Source organism: Barbus barbus (assembly GCF_936440315.1).
Source record: "Barbus barbus genome assembly, chromosome: 16".
NCBI classification, from domain to species: Eukaryota; Metazoa; Chordata; class Actinopteri; order Cypriniformes; family Cyprinidae; genus Barbus; species Barbus barbus.
Genome location: NC_136744.1, coordinates 6,881,305 through 6,892,455, shown reverse-complemented (window position 1 = coordinate 6,892,455; position 11,151 = coordinate 6,881,305). Strand labels below are relative to the sequence as shown.

Below are 11,151 nucleotides of genomic sequence, written 5' to 3'. Positions count from 1 at the left end.
TGTGCAGTTTTACTCTTTTTTTCTTTTTTTTTCTTTTTACTGTGGCTAGATTGTTATTCCTCTCTGATCACGAAAACCAATTGTGCTGGTTGCAATTATTGATTTGAAAATAAACTGTGCCAGTTGTAATTATTGATTTGAACATTTTTGGGAAATGCTAGAATGCTTGGGTCACTGAAAAAATCAGGCAAACATCCAAGTTGGTTAGCAAGAGACTGTGTTATAATATTTGAGCACTGTGTTATAATATTTGATCCCATGCTGACTGCACTGATGATGAGACAAGGTATACAGATGAGAAAATCTGACCAAAGTATTATCTAAAAATGATATATATATATATACTGTATATATGGTGAATATTTCTCTTCTCATGCAAGTTTGAACTGCATTGTCCACATAAACATAACTGAGGAAGATCTTTTGTGGGGTGTATGTTTTTCATCTTCTGAAAAGGTATGGTTAAATCAGTAATATATATATATATATATTGTATTATAGAGTGAGCTATATTTCAAATGTTTGCCTAAAATCTAATTTAGCATATGCTCAAAATGTTCTGTTCCTGTAACCACTGATGGTGAAAAATAGGAATTATATATGGAGGTTTTGACAGCTATTTTGTTGGAAGAAAAATAAAGTCATTTCATGTGAAAAATTCCCATGTTTATTCTGGTCAGTATTTGTGCTGTACAGCCAAAACTTTACTCAGTCTGCCCTGTTTTTATAATGTGATCAGTAGTGTTTGGCAAAACAACTTGTTCCTGGATTTATTTGTTGATAAATTTCACACAATTAAAGTGTGCACATGCTTGTCAATCAAATACAGCACAGCGGAAAAATTGAGCACAATCATTTTGATTAATGCAATATTTGTCATTGTATGTAAAATGTAAGTAATGAGATTTTTAACAGTTATTAATATGAGATTATAAGTCATTTACAGGTGTAATAAAGTAGGCATTGCTGTACAGAGGAGAAAATGTGTGTTCCTACAAATATTTTCTGCCTCTGATTTGTTAACACTTAGATTGGGTTTTTATTTTTCTTTAATGTCTTTCATACTATATATAAAAAGTTTCATATGTATTTTTGATGATTATTGTATTTGATACATCCATTTGATACATGTTTGTATGACTTTATATAGTATAATATAGGAGAATATCAAAGAGCTCATAGTCAAAGAGGAACACACCTCAATTTTATTCAGAGGCTGAGCAAACTGAGCATAAAATCTGAACTTGCTGATATTTATATGGCCAAAAAGTAAGATGAAATTCTGATAGCTTGTAATTCAATAAGCTCTTTATAACTGTATAGCAGACTATTCACATAAAATCCATATAAATATCCTTTGTCACACTATGTCTCCTAATAATATGTCTGAGAAAGATGATATCTAAGTGCTTATGTGCTTATGCTTATGTTTTATGATCAAATCGTTTTTTTTTTTTTTTTTTTTTTTTATTGTCCGGCAAAACATGCAATGTAATACAATGATGACTGAAATATGAAAAAAAAGCCTGGTGTATCATATTTTTCCATCATTTATTTTACTGATTTTTACAAAAACAAAAATATCAGTTTAGAACAAAACAAAATTACTTTGCATTTCCTCATCTTCTAGGTGGACCCAGGGTTGCTGTGTTCATGTCACAGATCGACCAGGCTCTCACCCCAGCCAATCACATTGAGCACCCTCACCCGAGTTCTGATTAGACACACCTGCTCAGAAATAGGCCCAAGTCTCTGTCCTGGACTCCAGCTGCCACGGAGGCCTTCAAGAAACTGAAAGAAACCTTCACCCACGCTCCTATCCTCGTGCATCCTGACCCTCATAAGCCCTTCATTGTGGAGGTCGACGCCTCCATTTCAGGAGTAGGAGCCGTGCTTTCTCAGCAGCAGGGGAATCCGATCAAACTCCATCCATGTGCCTTCTTTTCCAAGAAGTTAAGCCCGGCGGAAAGGAATTATGACATCGGGAACTCTTGGCAATCAAGCTCGCCCTCGAGGAATGGAGGCATTGGTTGGAGGGTGCTCAGCATCCTTTCACTGTCCTGTCAGATCATAAAAATCTGCAATACCTGAAGGAGGCCAAACGACTCAACCCCCGTCAGGCATGTTGGGCCCTCTTCTTCACACGTTTCAACTTTTCAATCTCGTACCGTCCTGGATCAAAGAATACCAAAGCAGATGCCCTGTCCCGAATTCACGCTCCCGAAGAAATCGAAGTTCCCGAAACCATCATCCCAGAAAGAATCTTCACCTGCCCCATCCAGTGGAACCCTGAACCAGCCACTCCTGCCAATGCCTCCACCGCCAATCCGCCGGGCTGTCCTCTGGGTAAACAATACATTCCCAGATTACAACGCACTTCCATCATCCGCTCCGCTCACGAATCTCTGGGCACTGGCCACCCAGGGACCAACAGTACCCTCTCGCTGTTGAAAAATCAATACTGGTGGCCCAGCATGGCTAGAGAAGGGAGAAGGTTCGCCCAGGGATGCACGGATTGTGCCATGACCAAGAGCCCTCGCCACTTGCCAGCAGGCAAACTCCTCCCGCTGCCCGTTCCCAATCATCCATGGTCGCATCTGGGAGTTGATTTCGTCACTGACCTACCAGCATCGGATGGTAATACTTGTGTCCTTGTAATTGTGGACACATTCTCCAAGTCCTGTCGACTACTCCCCCTTAAGGGTCTCCCCACGGCCACGGAGATGGCGGAACTCCTCTTCAATCATGTATTCAGGTATTTTGGCATTCCCGAAGACATTGTGTCGGATCGTGGTCCACAATTTGTCTCTCAAGTATGGAAGGGCTTCTTCAAACTCCTAGATGTGACCGTGAACCAACGGGCAGACGGAGAGGAAGATCCAGGAGATCGGCCGCTTCCTGCGAACCTTCTGCCACAGCCACCAGGATTCCTGGAACCAGTTTATTGGCTGGGCCGAGTACGCCCAGAACTCATTACGTCAGGCTGCTACTGGACTCACTCCCTTCCAGTGCGTGCTCTGCTACCAGCCACCCTTATTGTTTCCGGGAGAGCGAGAGGGTCTGGGACGATGCTCACCATCAGCTCCAGCGAGCAGTACGCAGGCGCAAAATGACAGCAGACCTTCGAAGGTCCGAGGCCCCGCAATACCAACCGGGACAGAAGGTCTGGCAGTCAACAAGGGACATCAAGCTGCGCCTGCCCTGCAAAAAGCTGAGTCTCAGATATGATGGTCCCTTCACCATCTTAAGGCAAATCAACCCGGTCAGCTTCCAGCTGCAATTACACCCACAGTATCGTATCAATTCCACCTTTCACGTGTCACTCCTTAAACTTTACCACTCTCCTGTCTCTTGCTCCACAGAGCCTGGTCTGAGAACCCCCTCGCCCACTAATTCTGGAGGACGGCACGATATATAAGGTGAAGGAGATCTTGGACTCCCGGCGCCGTGGTGGCCACCTGGAGTACTTGGTAGACTGGGAAGGTTACGGCCCTGAGGAGAGGTCATGGGTCCCCAGAGAAGACATCTTGGAATTCCATGCGACCCATCCTGACCGTCCGGCCCCTAGGGGAAGGGGTAGGCCACCACGACGTCGGGGATTTCGGCCCTCTGAAGCGGGCCGTGGAGAGGGGGATAATGTCACAGATCGACCAGGCTCTCACCCCAGCCAATCACAGCGAGCACCCTCACCCGAGTTAGGGTGCAGGTGTGTGAATAGACACACCTGCACATCATCACCACCTCATCAAGACTCCCCATAAAACCACACACCTCACCACAGCCAAACGTCCGGTCTCGTTTATCCAAAGTGGACTCCTGCAAGTATATGCTGATATTTACCTGTTACTTACCTGCCTGTGAACTTACCTCTTGTCCTTCCTCCGAGTGTTGTCGTCCTTGTCCTGGATCCCTGTTTGTCAGTCCCGGAGCTTCAAGACGAAGCGTCGAGGTGTGTGGTTCCCGTTCATCCACGAGCTCCTGTCAAAGAACACCACGGTTCAGTGAGAATCTCAATCCCAGCATACATCATCTCTGCATCTGAAACTTCTGTTGTTATCTCCTGCCTTCACTCATCTGTACAATAAACCTGACCTTTTATTACATCCCGAGTGTTCCGTCTGCTTCTGTAACAGTTCATGTAGGCCAGACCCTTCCCCGGGCCCCGTATAGAGCCAAGCCTGGTCAAATATGTGAAATAACTCACTCAAAAAAGACCAAAAGAGACTTTAGAGTGCAGAACAAAGCACAAGGGAAATATTTAGCCATGTCACATTTGAATTATTTCTCTTTTCTCTAAGGTATTTAGGGTCCTACTAGCCACTGAAAATAATCCCTGGTTACACTTCTCTACTCTAATGTCTATGAAATAACTATGAAAGGGCACGTGAGGATAGACGTATATGTGCCAACTAGAAGGTCAGGAATGGGGACAGTAGGTCCCTCCTCCAGCATAGAGTCGTTCTGGCCCTGAGTGAAGCTCTAGCAATTAATTTTTTCTCCTTTTCTTTTCTGTCTATCCTCTGAAGTGGAACACAGCAATGATCCAAAAGTGTCTCTATTATATGAAGACATTTTATGGATTGACGGCTGACTTTGGGACCTTACTTGACAGGACACTTTTTCAATTTACAGGTGTATCTCTGCAAACAAATTGTCTCTTTAAATTTAATAGATAAATTTGGTATTTTACTTTTGTAATGTGACTTATGTTACGAACCCCACTTGTTAAATGCTCGTTCGTGGCGAGGGTTAAGTAAGATAAAAAGGACACGTAAGACATTTATTAATGGCCAAACAGTTCATGGGTCACATTAATCAAATAGCAACAGATATAATAAAGATTTGAATCAACTAAACTAATGTAAATCAATGTAGAATAAAAAAACAAAACACAGATCAACAGAACGTCAAGTCAAGTCACCATTATTTATATAGCGCTTTTAACAATACAGATTGTGTCAAAGCACTTAACAATATCAAATTGGAGGATAGAGTGTCAGTAATGTATAGAAATATGATTAAACACTCAATTTTCAGTTAAGGCATTTCATTATTGAATTCAGTGATGTCATTGTCTAGTTCAGTTTAGTTTAAAAAGTATCTGCAAAATCAAATTGACGATAATCACTAGAAATTAAGTGTCCCCAACTAAGCAAGCCAGAGGCGACAGCGGCAAGGAACCAAAACTCCCTCTGTGACAGAAAGGAGAAAAAAACCTTGGGAGAAACCAGGCTAAGTTGGGGGGCCAGTTCTTCTCTGGCCAGGAGATTATTGTTTATTTATTGTTTACTTATTGTTTTAATTAAAATTTTAAATGTATTATATTTCTATTTTATACTGTTGCAATTTCTAACAATGATAGTATTATGTAGTTAGGTATTTTATTATATTTTTAGTTATTTTCTTTTATTTTTAGTTTTATTGTATTTAAGTCGAGGTCTTCATTGGGGATATGTCCCCGGGGCTCATCCAGGTGTCCCGGCCTCCGCCGACGATCAGGGAGACATCATCTCCTGGCGCCGATCCACAATCTGATCCGTACACGGACTGAGAAACAGAATAAGAAACAAACAAACAAATATTAGTGTAGATGCCATTCTTCTTACGATGTAACGAGTACATCGTGTGTTATGGGGAGTGTTCCCGGTTCCGGTTGATCTAATTAATGCAGCCTAACAATCCTTTAACGGATTTGAATAATATAAGTGTGTTATGTGTAAGCCAGGTTAAAGAAATGTGTCTTTAATCTAGATTTAAACTGACAGAGTGTGTCTGCCTCCCGAACAGTGTTAGGTAGATTGTTCCAGAGTTTGGGTGTTAAATAGGAAAAGGATCTGCCGCCCGCAGTCGATTTTGATATTCTAGGTATAATCAAACGGACAGAGTTTTGAGAACGCAGCAGATGTGGAGGACTATAATGTGATGAGAGCTCGCTCAGGTACTGAGCAGCTAAGCCATTCAGGGCTTTATAAGCAGTTAACAAGATTTAAAAAATCTATACAATGTTTGATAGGGAGTCAGTGCAGTGTTGACAGAACCGGGCTAATATGGTCATACTTCCTGGTTCTAGTAAGAACTCCAGCTGCTGCATTTTGGACCAGCTGGAGTTTGTTTATTAAATGTGCAGAGCAACCACCCAATAAAGCATTACAATAATCTAACCTTGAGGTCATAAACGCATGAATTAACATTTCTGCATTTGACGTTGAGAGCATAGGTCACAATTTAGATATGTTTTTGAGATGGAAAAACAGTTTTACAGATGCTAGAAACATGGATTTCAAATGAAAGATTGCTATCAAACAGCACACTAACTGATGAAGAAGAATTGACAGAGCAGCCGTCAAGTGTTAGATAGTGTTCTAGGTTATTACATGTGGGATTTTTAGGTCCAATAATTAACACCTCTGTTTTTTCTGAATTTAGCAGTAAGAAGTTACTTGCCATCCAGTTTCTATATTGACTATGCATTCCGTTAGTTTCTCAATTTGGTGTGTTTCACCAGGCCAAGAAGAAATATAGAGCTGAGTATCATCAGCATAACAGTGAAAGCTAACACCATGTTTCCTGATAATATCTCCCAAGGGTAACATGTAAAGCGTGAAAAGTAACAGCCCTAGTACTGAGCCTTGAGGTACTCCATACTGCACTTGTGATCGATATGATATCTCTTCATTCACTGCTACGAATTGATGGCGGTCAGATAAGTACGATTTGAACCATGCTAAGGCACTTCCACTAATGCCAACAAAGTGTTCTAGTCTATAAGGAATGTTGTGGTCGATAGTGTCGAATGCAATGCTAAGAACATCAAAGAAAACACAAAAACATACACAGAGTAGACACCACTTATCAGCGGAAGGCTTTACAATAAGATGCGCACAAAGCTCGCTGAACGTGTTCTTCATCAGCGACAGCTGGACGCAGGAGCTTCTCAGTAAGTGCGAATCATGCTCATCAGAGAGCGTGGTAGTGACTGTGGCGAACACGCGCTGGAACAGGGAGAGCATCCAACACAACCGCAACCGCAACTTCCACCTTATATACAGCCCAGAGTGTCCCCACACAACAGGCTGCAGGTGTGAAGGGGCGGAGCTCCACCTCGGAAAAACATAACAAACCAAATCAGTACAAAAGGGAAAAGAAAACAAGCAATAGATGCTGATCCCACAAGGCTCAGGCCGTAACACTTATGTTCGAGTGAAAAAATGAAGAAAAAATGTAGGATAGGATTGTTTTTATCCTATAATTGGTAGCGAGTGTTAACTCTTTCCCTGCTAGCTTTTTTTGCCAGCCACTGCCAGATTTATTTTCTTTTTTTATCATTTTACACATTACACAACTTTTCAGTAGGAGGAATCGGCAACAAATCACCTTGTGTACAAACTACATTTCACAAACAAATGTACGCGAGAATTGATATGGGAAATAAGATCATATAAGGGACAGACGTTCTCGCATGAGAATGGATATATTCCTGTCGAAAACAGTAGCTTGCAAAAAGCTTACAATTCAAATTGTCTGTACACTGATTTACAGTGAAAAATAAATAAATGAATAAATATAGAAGAATATGAAGGCGAGAATGGTGCCCAAAGTGGGCAAAGCCAGTCATCACCATCTTGGCATCGCATCACTCCTGGAGAATCGAAAATGGGAGTGGGACGTGGCTGGAGCTGAGGTGCCTGGTTGCTGAAACGATGTCCGCCTAGCTCGAAAAGCAGGCAATGCGCCTGTCTCTCAAGTGGCCAAGCCTTTAACCTGTAAGCGTTCCACTGTACTGCCTGTGGTACACTTTTGTGCTTAGTTAAATTTTCCAGGAATGCTAAGGGGTTAATTATGCAGAACTTTAAGGCTTAATATAATTTAAATAGATTAGTTATACAAAAATGCACCCCCTCACATATAAGGGCAAAATTAGCTATATAGACCAAAACCACTTTTTGTACCAGGATGTCAACATATTTTTTTTCTGCTGTAAAATTGGCCATTTTAACATGGGGGGTCTATGGGATTGACTCCTTTTTGGAGTCGATGAGTTGCAGATTAAAGGGTTACTCCACCCCAAAATGAAAATGTTGTCGTTAATCCATGTCGTTCCAAACCCGTAAAAGCTTTGTTCGTCCTCAGAACACAATTTAAGATATTTTGGATGAAAACCGGGAGGCTTTTGACTATTTTCTTTGCGTACAAAAAGTATTCTCGTCGCATCATAAAATACAGATTGAACCACTGATGGCAGATGGACTATTTTGACTTATTTAGTCCTTCATACTTTTCTGGGCCTTGACAGTGTTCATTACTTGGCAGTCAATGGGACAGTCACAAGCCTCCCGGTTTTCATCCAAAATATCTTAAATTGTGTTCCGAAGACGAACAAAGCTTTTACATGTTTGGAACAACATGGGGGTACGTGATTAATGACAAAATTTTCATTTTGGGATGGACTAACCCTTTAAGTCACTTCCATGTTGGATTCAAGTGAGAGACCGTAAGGTTGTCACTTGGTCCACATATTTAGCATGCCAGATAACTCATGGGCATCGGTGACGCGTCTGTGCTTCTCTCAGATTGCATATTTGATAACACACAATGCAATTGTCACACATGTGAACGAGCACCGATTTGCCTCATTTGTCAGCAATTTCCAGATAACTGTCGGCGAGTCAAAATCAGGGCTAAAATCATGCAGTGTGAACCCGGCATTAGGGAGCAGCACAATTACTGTTGCTTGGAAAAATCCAGTCATTTCTATAGCAATCGGTGCTAGGGGTCGACCGATCGATCGATCGATTTTGCTGATTGATCGGCACCAATAGTTGATTGCTGGAACTATTGCTATCGGCAAAAATCCATGCCGATAGTTTTTCCAGGTTGCGTCCATTGCTGCAGCGCTGCGAAGGGTCCGCTGTCATTATACAGTGCGAAAGTGGCCTCTAGAGGTCGAATTCACAGAAATCACAGAGCCAACACAAATCCTGTCGTGCCACAGAGCGCCATTCAAATTGTTTTCCATTAAATTACATTATATTTTCCCAAATCACATATTGACTTCACACAAGGCTGTGAAATAGTGTATTATAGGGGTATAATGGTACATGTATTCGTACCAAAAATGTTCGGTATGGGTCTTTCGGTTCAGTACGCATATGTACCGAACAAATCGTTCCATTTTTTTCAGGAACTTCAAACAATAAATGCTGTTTTAGCAGTCTTTGATGTGGTGCGACAGATCGCTGTATAGAAGCCTTAGTTCTAACTGCAGCGTGGAGCGCGGGTGAGTGTGATTATCCCTTCATTTTTGCTACTAGTTTTAACGTGAAATAAACATGAATGAACAAATCATGCCTCATGCAATCACTCAATCAGTGTTTCAATTGCAGAAAGACGTCATTTAAACACCTTGTAAACAAAATATCACGTAGCATTTCATTACCTCAGGCAAGTCATCAGTGTCTACAGCTCGTTATTTGCTAGAGAAATTAAGTCTAGAGAATAGCATTTTTAGAAATATTACACTATATACTCAATATGTTTTACTTTACCTGTTAGTGATGTCTTATTGAATGTATGTTTAAATAAATATTTTATGACAGCCACTCTGTAAATTATTATAGTTTAACAACAAACAGAAATTGTAAGTTGTAAAATTGAAAGTAATTTAGAAGTTAATTTAAAAACATTATGTCTAATTTACATGTTTACATACAAATTTTTATTTGAGAGTTGATTATTATAGTTTAAAATAAATAGTAATTGAATTTAAGTTTAAGCTCTGTTGTTAATTGTGACCTTATATTAATGTAAAAGGGATCCCTATAGTTTAGACGGGAAGCTGAGTTTGATTTTTATCCCAAATAAAATTTTAATTGTAATTTAAATTAAAGAAAAACGATTTGTTCAGTAAACTATTGTTTAATTTAAAAAAATATATGTTTAGTTTTTTTCCTCCGGCTGTACCGAAACCATACCAAACCGTGACGTCAAAACCAATTGTACGTACCGAACTGTCATGTTTGTGTACCATTACACCCCTAGTGTATTATGCATTTTTCAGCGAAACCTTTGTCTTTCTGTGGCTCTGATAAAGTATGCTTCATTTAGAGAGTTATAATATAGATTTGCTATAATTTGCTGTTTTTTAAACACCGAACTTCAAAGTCATCTATGCCACTTTGTTCATTCTTGAAATAACCTTTGTTCATTCTTGAAGTAAAGTATTATTTACAAAGTAAAGGTTTAGTTCTGTTTTTTTAAAGTAGTAAAGTACTATTTTACCTTTCGTTCAGTATCCATTTTATCGGTTGATTAATCGGTATTGGTAAGCGTGGTCCAACCTAGCTATGAGTATCGGTATAATCCACTATCGGTCGTCCTCTAATCTGCGCAGTGTGGAGTTTTACGTGAGGTTGAAAATATTCCAAACGCAGATTTCATTCATGTTCAAGTTGGTCAAGCAAGTGTTTCAGGTGACTTCTGTGTGAGCTGTGCTTCATATATCGCTGTGCTATTGATGATTGATATGTAGCCTATGAAACTGCCAAACTTGCGCTAATCTTACCGCATACAGTACATACCAGAATGGACCCCACCCACACTGTAATGATGATGTCAGCTGAAATAAACTGTCAGTTGTTGTTTCAGAGGCAGAGCAAGTTTTGTATTTTTTATTCTTTTTTTGATTTAAGATTATGCAATTTTATTTTCTATGGAGTATTGTGTGCGATGAACTGTTCACAATAAGTGCATTAAAAACAGTTGCCTTTTATTCAGTAATTTGACTAATGTTGAGGACACTGAATAGAACAGTTTTTGACTGTAAACCATTTAAAATAAGATCACATTCAAGTAAATTCTAAACACTGTGTTGCTCTCTTGATTCATGAAGGCAGGTGAAAGTCGCCCCAGGACTCTCCATCCTGTGCCTTTCTGCGTTATCACATCGTATGAACCGTGCCATTCTGCATTCCTCTCCACACAAAACCTCTCAGCTCAAACCCGGCTGTCTCAGCGTGAGAGATGGTAGCGATGGGATCACAATTTTGCAGACGGGTGACGTATTTCAGCAGCGATGGTGATGTGTGCAGATGATGAGGTATGTCACGTGCTCCCTGCTTCAAAGTAAGAAAAAAGATAGAGATGTGTGCAAAC

The 11,151-nt window shown here is 40.5% G+C and overlaps 1 long non-coding RNA gene across 1 annotated transcript; it reads right to left on the bottom strand.

Annotated features, from left to right (window-relative positions):
* Window positions 1-3,650: 3,650 nt before the first annotated feature.
* LOC306882464 lies at window positions 3,651-10,531 on the bottom strand. Its single transcript, XR_013785244.1, has 3 exons — window positions 10,279-10,531; window positions 4,093-5,547; window positions 3,651-3,978 (listed from the first exon to the last, which is right to left on the bottom strand). It is a non-coding gene; the product is annotated as an uncharacterized lncRNA (long non-coding RNA).
* Window positions 10,532-11,151: the final 620 nt, after the last annotated feature.